This window comes from Pelodiscus sinensis, chromosome 8 (assembly GCF_049634645.1).
Source record: "Pelodiscus sinensis isolate JC-2024 chromosome 8, ASM4963464v1, whole genome shotgun sequence".
NCBI lineage: Eukaryota > Metazoa > Chordata > Testudines > Trionychidae > Pelodiscus > Pelodiscus sinensis.
The window spans coordinates 24,942,061-24,963,681 of NC_134718.1; the positions used below are offsets into that span (position 1 = coordinate 24,942,061).

Consider the following 21,621-nt stretch of genomic DNA (forward strand, 5'->3'; position numbering starts at 1 on the left):
GAATTCAGTGTCAAAGAGACTATCGGGCCTCTATAGAGAGTGTATCTCGGTGCTGGAAAGGATGGTGCCGAGCTGGGCTGCAGCGAAGTGGGATTTGGGGCCAATGGCTGTGTCGTGCCTAAGGGAGAGTAGAATCATGTGGTGGTTCCACTGTAAAGGTTGGTGGTCAGTGCAAAGAGAGAGTGTAGTGTCATAAAGCAATCTCGTTGAACTGATGTAGTGGCATCTGAGATGGGGAATGACGTATTGCAGGAGGTAGGCAGCTTGAAGTCTGTGGCCCTGGTACGGGGTCTGTGTGCACCATGCTTAGTCACAGTGCGGTCAGTGCCAGGGACTCCTCGAGCATCATGTGTACTGAGGTGCAGCACCACAGATGTTACTGGTGGGAAAGTGCTGTTTCAGAGACGGAGATTTATGTGACACTGAGGAGGTGTACTTGTTTGAGATTTTCCTTCCCTTGTCGGGCTGAAGGGCTTCTGAGGGCTCAGGATCAGAGGTGGGATAAAGGGATTTCTCAAGCAAAATAAGCTTGAGGTTCAGGTCCCCATCCCTGCGGAACAGCACTTGGTCCAGTTTGGAGCAATGATGGCAACTCTTGGGAATGAGACTCCCCAAACTACAAATGCACTTAAAATGCTGGTCGGATATGGGCATAGATTCGTTACAAGCGCTGAAACATTTCAAACTTGGTAGAGCCAGGCATAATAGTTATCAACTAGTATCTTAACTAGAACAAACAGTAGTAAGAAAAAAAAAATCTTTTCTTTTTCTGCATTTTTTTAATAGGGAGAGAAAACTTAAGAGAACTGTAACTATGTAAGAGGAAAAGCGAAAAAAGAGCTACTTATCTAACAGGAAAAAAAATCTCATGAAAGTAAATTGCTGAGGAACACTGCAAAGCTCAATTTCTGGCTGGGGACGGTAAGAAGGAACTGAAGTGGAGGAGGGGGACCGCAGTTTCAGAACACTGAATGTATGTGACCCAGGGACCATGCATGTTTGGCCCCAGGAAACTGCTCCACAGACTCTGGTCAACAGCGCAGGCACACACACTGACATCTTCTGTGGAGCACCTAGGGGGACCTCTCTCAAAGAAGTAGTTATGCTTTTAAGCATCCATTTTATAGTAGATATAGCAGAGAGATCATAAGGGAGCATCTGGACTCTGTTTGGTGGCATGATAAGGAATAGGCTGGGGCTCATTCTTTTGCTTCCACTTTGAAAGCATGTGCGACACAATGGCTCCTGCAAGCATCTGCATTTGCAAAGGGGAGCCACAGTGGCACAGAGGCAGGCACAGGCTTATGTGGTGACTATGTATTCACTACCCCCCTCCCTGTTCGCTGAAAGAGTACAACTTTCCCTTCACACAGGAGCCTGAGGGTGGGATGGAATCATGTCATGGCGGCACGGCAGGAGCTTACACGGTCTCTGAGGAATCTGGAGGGGGGTCCAGGTATGGCAGCAGGGCAGGGGTTCAAACCATGCTTTGTTGGGGATGAGCAAAAGTAGGTGTGTACTGACTCAGTGATATCAGTTACAGAGCTTCTCCTGCTTCATCCAGGTTGCCACACACAATATCATTCTTCTCCGAATCAGAGAATGGTAAGGAGCCAATGCTGACTGAATATGGCCAGAAACCTGGACCTTATGTGGCAATACTTTGAGCTGCAATGATGCCAGACCACTTACTGTCGGCTTGATGTGGAAAGGTGTCTTACTATGGAGGACAGAATATATTAGGACTCCACAGAAACCTTGTGAGAAGGATGAAAAAGTTCCTCTATGAAAGCTTTATGCCCACTCCATCTCCAGACACATTAAAAAGATGTTTGGGGAGCTCCCACTGTGAAGGCACAGTAGCCATCACAGATCATACCCAACTGCCATAACCCATCTGTAGCATGATTAAAAATGTGAATTCACCAAGTGCCCTCCTTTCCATCAGGGTTCAGCAGCAATATGTCCTGGGAGGAGGACATTGTCTCCAAAGTTATAAAAAGCTCCTGGCTATCAGTGAGATCATATGCTCTGCTCACCAGCTAATCATTCTCCTCCTCCTCTTCCTCACTGTCCTTTTTGTTGCCTGAGGCTGCCTGAAGAATTTCTTGGGAAATATCCATGGACTGGGTTGGGACATTGGTTGAGTTCCCCCCTCGCTGCCGAATCCCAGGCAGCTGCTCATCAAAGTGGCATTTTTGCAGCGATGACCCAGAACATCCATTTGCCTCCTTTGTCTTCTGCTATGCTTGCCTGACATTCTTTATTTTCATGCGGCACTGCTGGGCATCCTGGCCTATCCCTTCTCTATCATGCCCTGTGTGATCTTGGCGTATATGTCAGCATTTCTTTTGCTGCTTCGTAATTTATCAAGAACAGATTCCTCTCCCCACACAGCAGTGAGGTTCAGGTTCCTTTGCATGCTAGAGATCATTTGCGACCCTCGGTATTCATGGTCAAGTGGGCTGCTGAGGTGTACTGCCTGCTTTGAGGTCTACTCCCCACGCTGGAAGTTAAGTTCAAAATTTCCCAGGGCTTTTCCTGTTCACCTGGGGAACACTGGAATTCAAAGTCCTGGACAGAGCAGTCACCGTGGGAACTGTGGGACACCTCCAGAAGGCCTAGAAGGTCAACTTGGAGATGAAGCACTGTGAACTCTCATGTGGTCGACCATGCAAGGTCGAATTTAACATTACTCCTTGTGAAAAGCAGGAGTATCAAAATCAACTTTAACAACCCCTGAAGTAGAGCTATTACATGGTTAACTGATAAGCCTCGTCTCACTAGTTAATCCGCAGTTACACACCCCCACACCCCCACTGCCTCTGTTTCAGAGGCAATAGTAGGGGGAAGGAAAGAGACAGTTCTTTAAAGCCGGCTCCTACCTGCCCCCTGAATGTAAACATGTAACCACTGAAAATTTCAGAAATTACACTTTTACAAAAATAAACATTTAACAACACCTCTACCTAAAAAAATCAGCAGAATAGTCTTAGTGATGTGGACTCATTGTTTGGAAAATTCTCCTAATGTGAATAAGTTTGACCTAAACTCCTACTGAAGACCAAGCCTTAGTGAGGCCACTGCAACATCCAGAGGTAACTCAACCCGTCACAACGTTTCCTCTACAGCTAAGCTGCCTTAAAAATTCTATTTTCTGTAATAAATCAGGAAAGTGAAGGTGCTGGACACATGTACCAAGACAAGAAGTTACTTATCTTCGTGCAGTAACGATGGTTCTTCGAGATGTGTCCCCATGGGTGCTCTACTGTAGGCATCGGGCTCGTCCCAGCGCTGAAGCTCAGAGACTTTCAATAGCCGTTATCAGCCAGGCTGCACATGCGCAGTCGCAGTCTCGCGCCATAGATGCGCTTAGATATTTGTGAGCGGCCCGGCTCCCACCAGTTCCTCTCACTGTCCGGCCACCTGAAACGATAAAAGACAAGGCTCCGGAGTGGAGAGGAGGGTGGGACGTGGAGCACTCACAGGGACACATCTTGAAGAACCATCATTACTGCACAAAGGTGAGCAACTTCTTCAAGTGGTCCCCATGGGTGCTCCACTGTAAGTAACTGCACTGAAAGTACTGCTGAAGCCACCGTGGAATCAGTGGCCCAACGCTGCACTACTACATAATGTTTCATGAAGGTGGTATTGGAGGACCATGTGGCCACTTGGCAGATGTCAGGCAGTGAGACTTCTCTGACCAAGGCAGTTGACATGGCTACAGCCCTGGTCAAATGCGCTCTTGGTGCATCTTGAAGGGATTTGATGAGAATATAGTAAGTGGTAGTGATGCATGATACAATGAGCTTTGAGACACACTGAGAGGACAAGGGGTTGCCCTTAGATCGGTCCGCTATGGACACTAATGAGCAATCTGTTTTATGTCAATCTTGTGTCCCATCAATGTAGAAATCAATGGCTCGATGGATATCGAGGGTATGGAGAAGCGCTTCTCGAGTTTCAGGTAAAAGGAGCGAAGAACAATCAGTTCGTTAATGTGAAACCGTGAACAAACTTTAGGAATGAAGGCAGGGTGAGAACATAAAACAAGCGAGTTTCTACTGAACTCTGAAGGGTGGTGTTGCCATCAGTGCCACTAGTTCACTAACCCTGCACACTGACATAATAGCTAGAAAAAAAACTACCTTCCTGGTAAGCATTGAAAGAACTGTCATGGCCATTGGCTCAAAGGGTGGGTACATCAAGGCATCAAGAACTAAGTCTAAATTCCAAGAGGGAGGTTGAGGCCTACGTGCAGACTTGAGGATCATTAGGCCCTTTAACAGCCTCTTTGTCAACGGGCGAGTGAAAACAGAGCTCCCAGGAATGATGTCATGGAAGGCACTGATTGCTGATAAATACACTCGGAGGTTGGAGACTAAAAGACCAGTCTGTTCAAGAGAAAGGATATACTCTAAGAACTGGCGCATCAGTGCTGTATACGGCTCGATGTGGTTATGCCCACACCAAGTTGTGAACCTACTCCATTTAGCTAGCTAAGTCCTTCTCGTTGAATCCCTTCTGCTATGCAACAGTACAGCCTTTACCTGATCTGAACAGAGACGTTCCTTCGCTCTGAACCAGCTAGGAGCCACGCTGTTAAATGTAGCATCTCCAGCTTGGGATGCAGCAGAAAACTGTGTTCTGAGAAAGGAGATCTGGAAAGAGGGGCAGTGGATGCGATGGTTCAAGAGACATCCGGTTGAGGAACGGGTACCACGGTTGTCTCGCCCAAGCTGGGGCTACGAGAATTACTCAGGCAGAGTCTGCATTGATTTTGTCCAGCACTCTGGATATGAACACCATAGGTGGAAAAGCATAACTCAGATGTGTGTCCCATGAGACTAGTAGTGATAGAAATGTAGCCCTGTCTAGCTGAAACAAAAAACAGGACTATGTAGCACTTTAAAGACTAACAAGATGGTTTATTAAGTGATGAGCTTTCATGGGCCAGACCCACTTCCTCAGATCAAATAGTAGTGTGTCTCCGAGAGACCTCTTGCCGATGCCCACTCTCGAACAGTACATTTCCTGTTCTCGTAGGTAGCAAAGAGATCTATTCGAGGATACCCCCAGGCATAGAAGATGTCCCTGAGAACATCCGAGTGAATCTCCCATTCGTGGTCTCGCGGGAAATGCCTGCTGAGAATGTCCACCGTCACATTGCTCATGCCAGGTAAGTATGAAGCTACTAAAGAGATGCCGTTTCGGACACACCAATTCCATAGGTGGACTGCTTGTGAGCAAAGCATCTGGGAACACGCACCTCCCCGCCGATTGACAAAATACATGGTCGCTATACCGTTCATCAGAACTCTGACGGTTGTACCAGCAATATGGGCATGGAAATGATTGCAAGCCAGAAACACCACCTTGAGCTCCAGGAAGTTTATGTGCAAGGCGGACTCTATGACAGACCATTTCCCTTGTATCAACATGTCGTTCATGTGGGCGCCCCAACCAATAAGGGAGGTGTCTGTAGTTAGCTGCAGTGATGGTTGCTGATTCGATAATAGAGTGGCATAGTTGGCGATCCATAAAAAGAGGGTTCCTGCCAAATATATCCAACTTCCTCAAATCTGGCATCAAGTTCTTATACTCTGGTGCTTTTTGCCTGTTGTTGCACTATGTCCACCACTAGCGAATTGGGTTGGTGGTGGTTGAACAAAAACTCCAGCCCTTTGGTGGGGACATAATACCTCTTGTCCACCTGCTTGCAAGTAGGTGGAACAAAAGCTGGGAGTTTACCAGATAACCTCAGCAGCTTCCATGATGCTTACCAATGGGGAGGCCGATTCTGGAGCTCTGTTGGGGATGGAGGTTCTTCAATAAGTGGTATTGCTTGGCCTGAACCTCAGCCAATTGGACCTTTTGAGACTGTCACTCGCTTAAAGAGCTCCAGGTACTGTCTGAAGTCATCAGGCAGAGACATATCAGCTGGAAACACCGCCTCATCAGGAGACGAGGATGAGAGGTCCCTTGTTGGAGGCTTTGGGGGTTGGTCATCTGCCTCCAAAAGCTGCCCATCCTCCAGCTCTGAATGCTGAGTCACCGTTATGGGACTCTGGGAGGAAGGGGTTGGTTGGCGGTCCCAGCTCTGCCGAGTCTCCGGTGGGGGGGCAGGATGCGGCAGGGACCCATCAGAACCAGTTGAATGATCATATGAATGCTGCTGATAATCATGAGCCAAAGAATGCACCAATCTGGAATGGTGGTCATAGTAAGGGTGCGAGTGATACGGTGAGGAGCGCCTAGATGAGCGAACACTGTCATATCATCTGCTGTAGGAAGCATGAGGCGAGCACCTCGGAGAATAAGAGTAGCGTGGGGACCGTCTGTAGGAGGGAGCCGGAGAATATGAGCGCTGCCTGTAATAATCCTTTTCGTGGGGGCGAGATGACCGTGTATACCTCCGGCAATAACGGTGGTCCCTGGGACTGTGGTGATGATAAACCCGTTGCAGGGGTGACTGATGCATTGGAGTGATGGTGAGGGCCCAAGACAGAAGGTCGGAGAGGGGGTATGCTGCTACTCTCCACCCTGGATTTGTCCTGAGCTTTCCTCTGTGCCGGTACCAGTGCTGGTGCTAGGTGGTCGTGCTGTGTCTCTGATGGTGCCGGTGCCAGCAGCGTGATGGCTCAGTGCCAGCTGTTCTGGTGCCAATCCTGATGGTGACATTAGTGCTGACCGTTCCCAGTGGGATTGGTGCTGGTGCTGCCCATGGGGCAGGTGCTGCTGTTCAGCGCCAGTGACTGTCAGTGCCGAGAGCACCTGTGGCAGAGCTGCTACAGCCTTATTTTTTGTGGCTGGAAGCGATATGCACAAGCTGGGGGGGGGGGGGGGGGGAGGGAGGGTAGGGAAGGAAGGGGGAAGGGGAAGCCCCAAGATGTCCAGCTTGTCTCCAGCACCCTTACTGACCCCAGTGGCGGGATCAGCCAGTAACAGGGGGCTTGACTTTTTGCGGGAGGCCTTCTCAGGGGAGGAGGCCCTATGCTTCTAGGTCACCTCAAGCTGAGTGGTGACTGGTGGTGAGTCCGGCTAGAGTGCCTCATCGAAAAGTAACATTTTAAGGCGCATTTTGCGGTCACGCCGGGCCCTGGCCATGAGCTTACAACAATGGGGGCACTTCTGCAGTATATACGCTTCCCCCAGGCACTTTATGCATGCCGAGTGGCCATCAGAGGCCGGCATCGCCTCACGGCAACTGGCATTGTGCTACCCGATTAAGACTTTTAAATTCTTTACTTTTTTCGTGTGTGTGTGTGTGTGTGTGTGTGTGTGTGTGTGCGCGCGCGTGTGTGTGTGTGTTTCGGCAAGCAGTCGGAAGCAGCCTAGAGAAGCGGCAAAGCCAAAAACAGTTCAACAACATGATAGTTAAGTTTAAAAAAAAAAAAAGAGAGAAAGAAAGCTAAGGACAAAGAACTTGGAATGCAGTAACTTATTTACGATATATTTACAGGACGAGCGAATTTGGCCTTCTGTGAGGAGAAGAGGAGAGCTGCGACCGAGGACAGTTGAGAGGAACTGGAGGAAGCTGGGCTGGGTCCAATGATCTAAACACACGTACGGCGCGAAACACCGACTGCACATGCGCAGCCTGGCTGACAACAGCTATTGCAAGTCTCCGAGCTGTGGCACCAGGACAAGCTCGACACCTACAGCGGAGCATCCACTCAAAGAACTATTTGTTTTTGGACTTAGATTCACGATTTAACGAAGTGAAGAAGGTGTTGCATAACTGCCCTAAAGAGAACTAAGTTTTTTTACCATGGAAGTCGCCCTCACAAGATCCAGAAATATTATAGAGCGTTTAAAAACAACAGGGAAAAGCAGAAGTAAATGTAAAGAGTCATTCATTCTCCTTTAACCATTTCCAAAAATATACAAAGATAAGAAATGACCACCAAGGCCTTTACCTGGACTTTAACAGATGCTTTCTAGTGCCCTTTGGAAATTGACTGTGGAGACAGCCTCAAGTGAGAATATATGTCCAATAGTCCATCTTGATCCCACCTAAATTGAATTTATACAACTTTACAGCACATCATAGTAGACAGACCGGTAAATCTACTGTGGTTATAAAAGTTAAAACTTATTATTAATTAAAGACCCAACTTAAGCATCCATGCTAACTCTGAGGTATGAAGAGATTTTTTTTATCCTGATTACAAACATGGAGTTTAACAAGGTGTGGATTGGCAGTGTTCTATTTGGTTATGAAAACATTTAAGACCAGTTAAATTTGTTTAAGAAGAAGCACTCTGTATTGATAGAAAGATTTTTAGTATTAATTTTTATCCATTTGTCATAATATCAGCTATATCCAAGTCCCCAACTTTGCAGCTGCAATATGCTATCAATAAAAATAGCTGCTCCCTATCCTAAACAAATACTGTCTTAAAAAAAGATCAAAATGAGACTCATACTTTTAACATTTGTTCATATTAACAGACCTTTTTTTACCTAATCATAGGGTGGAACTGAAACCAAAACCATAAGTGGAAGCCATAATGCATTAGAGGTCTAAAATATCAAAGTAAATATGTATAGTAAGTATATTGAACATCTATTGTCAATGCAAGATCAATTACGTAATTTGCTGAGACCCCTCAAAACTAAGACTAGAAGTATGCATTGTTGACATTCTCTCTTTCCATATCCAACCTTTATTTCTTTAAATGTTTTTTCTTACTATAGGTAACATATTGAAAAACAATTGTAAACCCCATAGGAAAACTAGCACCTGCAGGAAAGCTTCCATCTGGCAACCACTGGTACTGTCAAGTTATTTATTACATAAATCTTATACTAGGTCCCACCTCCTTCCTGTAGAGCTAACTGGTGGCTTTGGAGAAAACAGAGACTGTAGTGTTCACATTAAAACTCCCACAACCAAGCAGCTGAAACTCTTACAACCCCTAAAATAGTGCTCTTGAGAGCAGGCTTTATATGGAGTTATGCAACACCCTGTTCCAAAAGCTCCTAATGGGATGTTTCACTCCTGCTTTCTTTTCTCCCCCCCTCCCCCACTGAGTTATTTTGTTTGTTTTGTAAAACATTTAACTCCCAATCTATGCTGCAACAAGGCAGACAAATCAAAACCACATCTTTCAAAATTTTGTCTGTATTCCTTTGCAAACAAATTTTTTTTGCACACATTTAAAATCTCAAAATATTTTGTGCAACTGAACAGAAACGACCAACAACTTTACATATAAAAACTTACATAAAAATAAATAATTCAGAAAAACATCTACCTTGTTTCAGAAAGCATCTAGTATTGAGAAGTATTGTCATGGCATGGTACTGACAAGAGGTTCTTGTTGACAGAAGGAAAAACCTGTGTAGGTTTGCTGATTACACTAAATGTTGGCAATATCTCAAACATCTGCTAAAAGGTCAGATTTCCAATGCATGGAACCAATCGATGGAGCTACACAATGCTCTCAGTACCACAAGGAGCTCTGAAGACCAATGTTTTACGTAAGTAAAGAAACAACCTAAAGTTCTGAAAACTGTTTAGCAAAAAAGTATTTTTCCCCTCTACCACATTAATATCCATACAGGTGGTAAGTACTATTTTGATTTGGCTTTTACACCAGATACAAAACGTTATGCTACATTTAACTAGGCAAATCTTTATTTTCTGTATTTTACAAGTACTTCCCTAAAAATCTATTTATAAATCACACAATTCTATAGGCCAATTCTAATCACATATTATTAAAAGTGTAAAAAATGTTTTAGATATTAAGCGGATGTCACATACAAGGAACCACTATGGACAAGAAATAAGTTTATATAGCAAATTAATTTTATGCAGATCTACCTTTATACAAGCTAACATTCCACAACATTTTCAATTTTAATATAATAAAAATATTCTAACTTACTGATATTCAATCTTCAAACAAGAAAGACCTTCAATTCCAAATACAGAACCTAGTTTAAAGATGACCTGTAGCCATAAAATACACAAAAATCATGAATAGGCTACCTTAGAGTAGAATTACATTTGTTAGAATTACATTTCTAACATTCCTCATCCTGCACACAGAATAGGCGATCAGAAGCTCCTTCTGAAAGTTGGAAGCATGTGCTATCCTGGGAATAGCAGAGTATACACAATACTGGTTGGACCCCCTGGCCTGGCACCTTTGAGACCCGAGCTGTCCCAAACTAGAGAGTTTGCCCCACCAGGAGAAGTCAGGCCACAGACCACCAGCCCTACTCCAGCCAACAGGGCTCTATGGCCCCATCTCCACTTCAGTCAGCGGGGCTCATTGAACCCAGGTAGCGGGTTTCCCTGTCTCCCACACCCACTCTCACCAGTGGCACTCTCTGCCCCCAGCTAGCAGGGCTCCCTTACCCCATGCCGTGGACTTGTTGGTTGTCAGCCCCAGATGCTGGTCCTGCCAGACCAGAGAATCCCAGACCAAAAAGGCTCAACCTCTACCTGTACATGAACTGGACTTTATCCACAGAGGATAAATGGTTAAATTACGTGCCCTTTAAAAAAAGGGCCACCACATTGTGCAGTATACTGGAAAGTAAAAAAAACCACCTAAATTACTTCATATAGAACAGATCCATGAAGTATGATAGGCTTAAATCAACAGCATAGTGCATGCTGGAGCATATGCCAGGAATAAAACATTTAAGGAACCCGAAAAGGAGAAAAAACACTTGTTCACTTTTTTAGGGTGTTACGTGATCTTCAAAATTATGTATTTGTTTCTGGTTTTACATTTAAAAGTCACTCTCCCCTCTATTTTAAAGGAATCACTATCAATGTGGGCAGAAGTGAAAGGAAAAGGAGGGAACACAACTGTTAAGTTTTGTAGAACCAACACTACCCCCCTGGTGTTTTGATCCTGTTAATCAGAAATTCAACCTCAGCACTGTTTCAGAGTCTAGACTGTACTGGTTCCATAAATGCAGTGTGGAATTATGAAATACCACAAAACTAAATAATGGTTTTGTAAATTAAGGAGCTGTAACTGATTTCTTTTAGTATTTTAGGAATGGAAAAGGGCCAATAATATTTAAGGCAAAAATTTTCCAGCAGTGGAAACAAACAGAACATCCCGCAAGCTACTGAAATGCCTTTCTAAAATAACAGACTATCTATAAAAAAAATAAAGGAAATCTGGTTAAGCAAAACTGTAATCAACTATTATTTCAGGCAATAGTGTTAAGCTGCATATACTATCATCATTCCATAACTTTACAGGGACATGACAAGTCATCTAAAGTGACTTGTGTATAATACACACTTCTTCACTCACTTGGCAGGTGGCACAGAATATTGGGTCTCATACCAGCTGTTTGCTGAGGGTCCTCAGTGATATGGATTCAACCAGGCCCTGTCTAACGAGCTGGCATTCTGATGCTAGGGCCCTACCAATGTTATAACTGTGAAAAATGCACCTCTGACCCTGAAAGAAGCCCTTTCCTGTGAAATCTGATGTCTCCTTGTTCCTAGGAATGCCCCATCAAAGGCGGCTTCCTAGATCCAACTGGGAAAGGGAAGGATAGGAATTGTCCCTCCCCTGCAAACTGCTCTGGTGGTGGGAACCACCTTGGGGTGCCTCCTCCTCAAGACACTATCTGGGACTGGACAGCAACTTGAGGTTCCTGCAGTTAATTGAGAGGCAGTGGGGGCAGCACTTTCTGCAGCTATGCAGAGAAACAGCAAGTATTGTACCCCTCCCCCACCGCAGTCAGGACTATTAGTGAGGAGCCCCTACCTGGGGTGCGCCCAGCAGTACAGGGGAGATCAGACCCCTGTGGTTGCTGCCTTCTGAGTGTAGCTCCAGAGGCAACACAGAAGTGAGGGTGGTAATCCCATGACCTCCCTACAACAAGTTTCCAAAACACCCCACCCGCCCACCACAGTCTCTTTTTGGGTCGGGACCTCATGGTTACACCACTGTGAAAATTCATGTTTAAGAAACTAAAAGTATTAAATTGACCCATTTTCAAATCGTACGGTCATAAAATTGGCCATTATAAACCATGAATGTGGTAGGATCCTATTTATGACATAGCAGATGTAACAAAGGGTTACATGGGAATGAAGGAACATCAGCACGCCACTCTGATATTAACCACACCATTGCCTGAAGCTTATATTTGTTATGCCCCGCCCTCCTCTCACAACAGCAATGTAAAACATTTAATATCATTACACAGTATTACAAACATTTCTATTGGAATAAGTTTAGAACATCACTCAAGTAATAAATTCCTTTATATGCAGACTTGGGGGGGGGGGGTGGAAGGCAAATTACCATATAGTAAATCTGTAAATATCTGAATCAGACAGAAGAACAGCCATACTGAGTTGACCAAAGGTCCATCTAGCCCAGTAATCTGTCTAAAGACAGTGGCCAATACCCGATGCCCCAGAAGGAGGGAACACAACAGGTAATCCTCACATGATCCCTCCTGTCATTCATTTCCAGACAAACAGAGGCTAGAGACACCATTCCTACCCATCTTGGTTATTGCTATTGATAGCTCTAACCCCCATTAATCTATCTAGCTTTTTTTGTTAAAGCCCTAGTCTTCTCCACATCCTCTGGCAAGGAGTTCCACAGATTGACTGTGCACTGAGTGAAGAAAAACTTCCTTTTGTTTTAAACCTGCTGCCTATTAATTTCATTTGGTGACTCCTTATGAGAGTAAGTAAATAACTTTTCCTTAGTCATTTTTTCCACACCAGTCATGATTTTATAGACCTCTATCATATCCCCCCTTAGTCTCTTCTTTTGCAAACATGTCAGTTGATACACGAACATTCATTTAGCCAAACTGACACTCAAATAATGCAAACAGTTCTGTAATATTTTTATTTTAAAAATAATTTATCCCATAAACAGCATGGATCATAATAGCAATCAATGCTGTTCACAACCTCCCTGAACGTGCAGGACATATACAACCAATCCTGAACCACTCCCTCCATGTCATGCACATTCTCAAAGATGAGGTCCAACAAATCCAAGAAGTCAATACAAGCTAGAAGAATAAGTTAATATTGGAGAAGGAATCTTATTGTTACTGTACTTGGTTAAGATGTTTAAATTATGTTTATTAATACTACAAATCCTAATTTCAAATCTTGTAAAATAAACTTAAGTATTTTGAACGCTGTGCAAAATCTTAATATAGATTGTAAACTTCCAACAGATTTCTTATGAGAATATAGCTGTCCATCTATTTTCAGTAATCTCAAAACAAGTAAGCATTTTGTATTTTTTCCTAAACTCCCATTTTACAAGTAATATTCATGTTCACAATTATACTGAAATCTTGATATCACAGGCCACTCCTATTTAAAGTGAAGACCTAGGAAATCAAACTGAATGAGCAAGCTAAATATGGTATGCATACAAAAGTTGTATATTTTATATACTTTGACAAGTTCAACAAATACATCAAAGTGACATGAGGTAAACATACTCAATTTATTTTGTATGTTAGCTAGCTTCTACTCAGGACAGTTTACTTGTCAGAAAATTTCTGCTCGTCTTCAGTACTGGGGAGATTGACATTGGTGCAATCAATGCATCGGGTGTCTATTATGGATTCAGTGGTTTCACGCAGGGAGGCTGTTGGCTGCCCAGGAGCCAGCGTGCATGAGGAGTCTGCCTATAGCCATGAACATTAGCCCACACTCATTGATGAACCATGTGCATGGCTACACTTCCACATCCCTAGTGTCTATTTCGTTGGTCTAGTGAAGACCCACTAATAAAAAGGCAGAATAATTTCTGGTAGATTCCAGAACTTCACCTTTCCAAAAAGAGTAAGGTAAGTCAATAGGAGAGCATCTCTCATCAATACAATACAGCAAAGACACCACAGTCAGTCAACCTAAGCAAAATGAATAATGTAGCTGGAGTAGCGTAATTTAAGACTCGACTTTACTATTTGGTGGATCTACACTTCAGCGATAGATACACTGGTGGTCAATTTATCTTGTCTGTATAGAAGTGATAAATTGACACTCCAATACTCCACCAGGACAAGAAGAGTAGGAGGAACTAACAGGAGAGCATCAACTGTTAATCTTACTGCATGGAAGACACCGAGGTAAGTAGGTACGAGGTATGTCAACCTTAGCTATGCTATTCACATCGCTAAAGTTCTTTATCTTAGAAAGATGGGAGGCGGGAGGAGAAAATGGTATAGACCAGGCCTCAGACTAACTTACCCCAGTAGCGAAGACAAGCCCTCAAAAACTAGAGCAAAAAATTACAGTCCAGAAAAGATAGAAAAAAAAACTGAACATGAGCCTTTATATCACAGTTCCAGCTCTATTTTATTCACATTCCTGACTTCATGGCACTGCATAAATTGATATCGCGGCATTATCAAATCAATCATACTGTCAGCAACAAATCACTGAGTTTCTGCTCTAACAATCACTTGCTAAAATCATTGTAATACTATTATTAAATCATAAAGTTCATTAAGATTTTGATATTGCCCTAGGAGTAGACAACACCAACTATAATTCAGGCTACCCAAGAACTCCCAGTCTACGTGGCTTGAATAATTTAGTCAAACTGCTACAATTCAAGCTCAAATTTTCCAAGTTTGGTCTCAAGTCATAGAGCAAAGAATTTTTGCAAAGTCTGAACCAAAGAGACAGTCATTTTTTAAAACAAGTGAAAATTCTTTTTGCCACTTTGTTACCATTGCAATCCTGAGTAGAAAACTGGTAGGGTGAGAGTCCTTAAACCAGACATTATGTGAACTTTCTTTCTGGCATTTGTTTAAAAGTGTTTAACTCCTTTTGTGACACTGACAATAACTAAGAATTTTTCCTCCCTCCTCTTTCTAACACCCTTTCAGGCACTTGAAAAACTGCCTTTATGTCCCCTCAGTCTTCTCTTTTCCAAACTAAACAAACCCAATTTTCTGAGTCTTCTCTCATAGGTTATGTCTTTTACTCCATTGTTGCAACAATGTCACACTATTGACCCATATTTAGTTTGTGGTGCACTCTATTATAGGCAGAGACAGAGGAACAGACAAGAATATCAATGCTAGGATAGGGAAAGCAACAGCTCCATTCAAGACTCTGTGTCCCATCTGGAGTTCACAAATAATATCTGCAAAGAGGAAACTGTGAATCTTCAACACAAATCTGAAGAGTGTGCTCTTGTATGGATGTGAGACATGGCAAGCTAAAAAGTCTTCAAATCACAAGCTACAGACATTCATAAACGGATGCCTGAGGTACATCCTTCGCATCAAATGGCAAGACTCACAAATGAGGAGCTTTGGAACAGAGCAAGACAAAAAACACTTCACATTCAAATCAAGAGAAGAAAATAGGGATGGCTAGGCCACACTCTCAGAAAACCATCATCCAGCATAGTCTGTCAAGCTCTTACATAGAACTCACAAGGAAACCGCAAAAGAGGAAGATCTCAGACAACGTGGAGAAGATCTACTGAAACTGAAGGACAACAACTGGAGTACTCCTGGAGTCAGCTAGAAGTTTTGTCTCAAGTCAGAGTGCAGTGGAGGACACTTGTATATGACCTATGCTCCACTTGGAGTACAAAGGTTTAAGAAGACGACACTATGATCTAAGGATCCCTTTCTGTACAATTCCTTCCTAGACAGCCACTTCCCATTTTATATGCATGAAACTAACTGTTTTCATATTGGGAGTACTTTGCATTTGTTCTTAAACTTCATCCTATTTACCTCAGACCATTTCTCCAGTTTGTCCAGACCATTTTCAATTATGACCCTATCCTCTAAAGCACATGCAACCCCTCTGAGCTTAGATCACTGACAAATTTAATAAGTTTACTCTCTATGCCAATATCTAAATTGCTGATGAAGGTATTCAACAAAACTACAGGCAGTCCCCAGGTTACGTACAAGATAGGGACTGTAGGTTTGTTCTTAAGTTGAATCTGTATGTAAGTCGGAACTGGCGTCCAGATTCAGCCACTGCTGAAACTGACCGCCAGTTCTGACTTACATACAGAATCAACTTAAGAACCCCAAGAGTCCCCAAGTCAGCTGCTGCTGAAACTGATCAGCAGCTGATTCCAGGAAGCCCGAGGCAGAGCAACTCTGCCTCGGGCTTCCTGTACTCAGCACTGGTCAGTTTCAGCAGCGGCTAAATCAGGACGCCTGGGGCAGAGCAGCTGGGGTGCTGCTAGGTTGCTCCAGTAGCGCCCAGAGCGGCACTGCGGGACCAACCGGCAGTGCCCCAGCTGCTCTGCCACAGGCGTCCAGAGAAAAGCCTAGTCTGCTGGGGGGGGGGGGGGGGCGGCGTACTATCTGCGCCCCCCCACCCCAGCAGACCAGGAAGACGCGGGCGGCGGACCGAGACGCCCCGCGGCTGTCCCGCCGCCTGGGTCCTCCGCGGCTTTGCTCCCAGTCTCCCTGGTCTGCTGGAGACCAGCAGACCAGGGAGACGGGGAGCAAAGCCTCTGAGGACGCCAGCAGCGCGACAGCCGCGGGGCGTCTGGGCTGTCCCGCTGCCGGCTTTCCCCGCGGCTTTGCAAAGCCGCGGGGAAGCCACCAGCGGAGCAGCCCAGACGCGCCTAGGTTGCCCCGCTGCCCAAGCCCACCCCCGCGGCTTTGCAAAGCCACGGGGGCGGGAGGGGCGAGGGGGGGGCGCCTCAGGCAGCGGCTTTGCTCCGCGTCTTCCTAGTCTGCAGACCAGGGAGACGCGGAGCAGCTTTTCTCGCCCGGAGTACACGGGCGGCGGGACCTCGAGGTCCCACAGTCCGTGTACTCCGGGGCAGCCCCGTTCGTAACTGCGGATCCGACATAAGTCGGATCCGCGTAAGTCGGGGACTGCCTGTAGTCCCAAAACTGATCCCAGCAAAACCGCACTTGTTATACCCTTCCAGCATGTCTGGAACCACTAATAACTACTCTGAGCCAGTTACATTCCCAGCTCATAGTAGCACCATCTAGGTTATATTTCACTAGTTTATTGATACGAAGGTAATGTGAGACTATATCAAATACTTTACTAAAGTCAAGGTATATCACATCTATTGTTTCCCCCTTCTCTACAAGGCTTGTTAACCTATCAAAAAACGCTATCAGATTGGTTTGTTCTTTACAAATCCATACTGGCTGTTACCTATCACCTCATTATTTTCCAGATAAATTCCTTAATTATTTGCTCCATTCTCCTTCCTAGCACAGAAGTTAAGCTGACTGGTCTTGTTTCCTGGGTTGTTGTTCTTTCTCTTTTTATAGATGGCCACTATATTTGCCCTTTTCTAGGCTTCCAGAATGTCTCCCGACTTCCATGAGTTTTCAAAGATGATAGCTAATGTCTCAGATACTTCCTCCATCAGCTCCTTGAATATTCTAGGATGTATTTCATCAGGTCCTGGTAATTTAAAGACCTCTAACTTCTCTAAGTAATGTTTAGCTTCTTCTTTTTCCTATTATAACTTCTAAACCTCCTCCTTTTCTGCTTGCAGTCACCCTGTTAGTCATCCAGTCACCACCAACGATGGTGAAAATCAAAACAAATGGGAGCTGCATAGCTGGCGCTCAGAATCGGGGCAATGCATGGAGCTTCTCTAACTGTCCCTGGGCTCAGGGGGCCACAGGGACATGTCAGCCACTTCCAAGGCCTGTGCCAAGTGGACATGACATAGCCATCAGAGTGTTCCTTTTCAATTAGTTGTTCTAGACGAAAATCAGATGTCTGAAAACTCTACTACTGAAGGAGGCCTGTAGGAAATCGGCATTGAACGATGCCTGGAATGAATGGGGAGGAGGGCACTGATGAGAAAAATGAAGGTAGGAAGGGAAGGGGACTGAAGAAGAGAGGTTCTATAGCAGTGCTTATCTAATAATTCCATGGTCACCTCATCGGCATAGTGGCCAAGATCTGGAACTCCCCTCTGTCCACTAGATCAAATAAGGTTTTTTTTCCAGAACAGAATTACTATGTTTTGATGGATGTTTAAAAATTTTCCTGTTCCACAGTTTAGCATCTTTTATTGTTTAATATAGGAAAACAAATATTAATAAAGTGCTGCTGCTCTTCATGGCTACTTTTCTATGTTCTTATATTTCCAAGTTAAGTATTTATTAACTCTCATTCTTAATCATACAAGAATGTTGGAAAGTTTTCAGTTGCATTAAATTGAAGTAGAACAAACAAAATAGTGCATTGTTTTGGCCATGCTGCAGGCCCCACTCCCAGGCTCAAATTGAGGCTGTTCCTATTTGGTCCCCACAGTATCATTGATAACAGGTGCTAATTCAGCTTCCCTTTCACTCATCATCATGAAATGGGGATGACACACCTTCAGGCTGCATGTTCCAGGGGAAGATACAACGTGTAATATTCAGTTATTCTTTTGTTACAACTCTCAAGCAACTATGTACGGGTACAGGCCAAAAAATCCTGATAAAGTTCTCATTTGACCAGGCCAAAAATATTTCCATTTAAGTTGGTAATTTTAAGACTGTTTTAATGGAAACACATAATACATTGTGTAAGTCACTGTAAATGTAAAGTAACAGAGAGCTAGCTGTGTTAGTCTGATCTTGGTAAAACAAAAAAAGCAGTCACGTAGCACTTTAAAGACTAACAAGATGGTTTATTTGGTGATGAGCTTTCATAGGGCAGACCCACTTTTTCAAATCTGAAGAAGTGGGTCTGCCCCACAAAAGCTCTTAACCTAATAAACCATCTTGCTAGTCTTTAAAGTGCTACGTGACTGCTTTTTGTAAATTTAAAGACGTCACTCAAACAAGTGTAGCATCCTTCCTCAAGAGAAGCTATTGCCATGTGAGGCCAGTTCACACAAGGAAGCAGCCAATCCTAAATCTCTGGGGTAGGGACAAATTATTCACAAACAAATGTACTCTTGTTTCTATCTTGAACAGCAAGACAAAAGTGAAAATGAGTATCTTTTGCCTGAAGCTTGCCTTGAATTAACAGTGAATGGTAACTTAATAGAATGGTAACTTGATAAAAGAGTCAGGCTTCAGAAATATTCTTAATCCACTTCTTGAAGGTTTTGTCAATCAAATGCTGAAAATATTTAAGACCAAGTTGTTGACCTTGCTACCAGAGCATGTCATGAAATTAAGCAGATAGCTTTCAATGAAATAAGACAGCCTTTGCCTGACTGGAATACTCATCCCCATGGATCCATATTAGGATTTAATACGCAGTATACTGCTGATGGAAAAACTATCCACTCATGTTTGCTATGAAGCACATTACTGAGACACACACTTCTGAACACCTGATGATGATATTACTATTAAGTCAAACAGAAGATGGGGAAACAGGTAGTTTGCCTGGGAGCTAATTTATTACAGAGTTTTTCTTTGCTTTTCATGTTTTTGTAAGCAAGGCTGTCAACTCTCCCAACCAGATGCCATTTGTGGCAATGGTGTCCAGTCTGGGAGAGTTGGCAACCCTATCTGAAGAGGCTCACTGAAGGAAGATAATATGGACAGTGAGTGATCACCTGTTCTGACCTGCACAGGAAGTACCATGTTTGTCTCTCTCTCCCAGAGGATACAAGTAACATCATCTCTACAGAGTGCAAACTCGTCTCCATGTGGGAAGAGAAGGTTAAAGGAACAGAGGCCCAAGTATCAACCCTGCATTGCATCACAGAAAGTGAGGATTTCTGTATAGAAATCCATGTTTTATACTGCAGACACAGTTTATTGAACAATCAGAAAGGGCAGTGCAGAGAGGAGAGAAAACTGGCTGCATGTGATTACCAGAAGACAAAAAAGGAGAACCCATGTATTCTCAATGAAGATACAGATAAGAAGCCATTTTCAGGCTCTGCACAAGTATTATGGTGGAGAATGGTTTGAAAGAGTTATTCTAAACAAGGAAAAAGAGACCAACTCCATCAACCAGAAGGCAAGGAATGCATTGTCCTAAGGCTAGGGATTCCACAAACATCATTCCAAAGAGAATGAGACAAGTGGTGGTGGTCAGTGGCTCCCTCTTAAGGAAGGTAAGTCGTCCATCTGCAGTCCAGAGCAGCAAACCCTAGAAGTGTGCTGCTTGCCTAGAGCTAGAATCACGATGTGAGCGTGTGTGCCAAGACTGGTCAAACAATCAGATCACTTCCTCTTCCTACTTTTCTACATGAGCACAAATGATACTGTTAAGAATTACCTTGAAAGGGATCTCAGCAGACTACTTTGGGAAAAAGTATAAAGGAGTTTCAGATGCAAGTCACGTACTCCTGCATTCTCCATGTGGAAGGAAAAGGCTACCTAGGTACCAAAATAGTGATGCATCTTCTATAGCCCACCAGATCAGGAGGATGAGGTAGACAAAGCATTCTTTAGACAGCTTAACAGAAGTTTCCATGTTACAGGTCGTGGCTCTCATAGGGAACTTCAAATCACCCGACACCTGCACAGGAAGGGCAATACAGAAGCACGCAGAAAAATCCAGAAACATTTTGAGAGTGTTGGGGATAACTTCCTCGTTCAAGTGTGGGGAAAACAATCCTCTTGACTTGCTGCTCAACAGGGAAAAAGTAATAGCGGAAGTACAAATAGATGGAGATCTGAGTGACTATGATATAGTTGAATTCAGGAGCTTGACAAAAGGACAGCAGAAGGAACACAGACTCTGGACTTCAGAAAAGCAAACTGACTCCCTCAGGAAATTGAGGGGCACAATCACTTGGAAGGCTAGTAAGAGGGACAAAGTAGTCTAGGAGTACTGGCTGTATATTAAAGACACCATATTGAGGATACAGAAGCAAATTATCCTAAAAGTACAGACAGAACAGCAAATATGGCAAAACAACAAACATGGAATAACAGAGAAACCTTCCATAAGCTTAAAGATCAAAAGGAAGCATACAAGAAGTGATAACTTGGACAGATGATTAGCCAGAAGTACAAAAATATTTCTCAAGCATGCAGAGGTGTAATCATCAACACCAAAGCTAGCTGAAACTCCAATTATTCAAGTGATATGAAGGGTTTCTACAGGTATATTAACAACAAGGTGGTCTTGGAAAGTGTGGGACCTTCAGGGAATGAGGGAGCAAATTACAGATGATGTGGAAAAACCTGAAGTACTATCTTTTTTTTTTTGGCCTACATCTTCACAGACAAGGTTGGCTCCCAGAGTGCTAGACTGGGCAACACAGAACGGGAAAGAAGTGAGCAGCCCTCAATAGTGAAAGAACAGGTAAAGGACTACTTAGAGAAACTAGTATGTGCACAAATCCATAGGGCCAGATCTAATGCATCTGAGGGTGCTGAAGGAGTTGATGTGATTCAAGAGTCATTGACCATTATCTCTAAAAACTCATGGTGATCGGGGGAGGTTACAGACACTGGAAGAAGGCAAATATAGTTCGCATTTTTTAAAAGGGAAGGAAGGAGAAACCAGGGAATTACAGACCAGTGAGCTTCACCTCAGCTCCCAGAAAAATCATGGAGCAGGTCCTTAATGAACCCATTTTGAAATACTTGAAAGAGAGGAAGATGATTGGGTACAATCAACATGAATTCACCAAGGGCAAGTTATGCCTGACCAAGTAATTGCCTTTTATAATGAGGTAACTGGCTCTGTGGATATGGGTAAAGTTGTGGACA

General features: G+C 43.8%; 1 protein-coding gene across 4 annotated transcripts in view; it reads right to left on the reverse strand.

Annotated features, from left to right (window-relative positions):
- JMJD1C (jumonji domain containing 1C) overlaps window positions 1-21,621 on the reverse strand; it is a 375,768-nt gene that overhangs the window by 270,298 nt on the left and 83,849 nt on the right. Inside the window, exons 1-2 of one of the 4 annotated variants that reach the window (XM_075934897.1) lie at window positions 9,264-9,436; window positions 7,923-8,019 (exon numbers count right to left, since the gene is read on the reverse strand). The exons of 2 other annotated variants lie outside the window; for them this stretch is intronic. The gene's annotated coding sequence lies outside the window, so the exon portion shown is untranslated. Of the gene's footprint in view, window positions 1-7,922; window positions 8,020-9,263; window positions 9,437-21,621 lie in introns of those variants that run through there. One more of the 4 variants, XM_075934898.1, reaches the window with a different exon arrangement.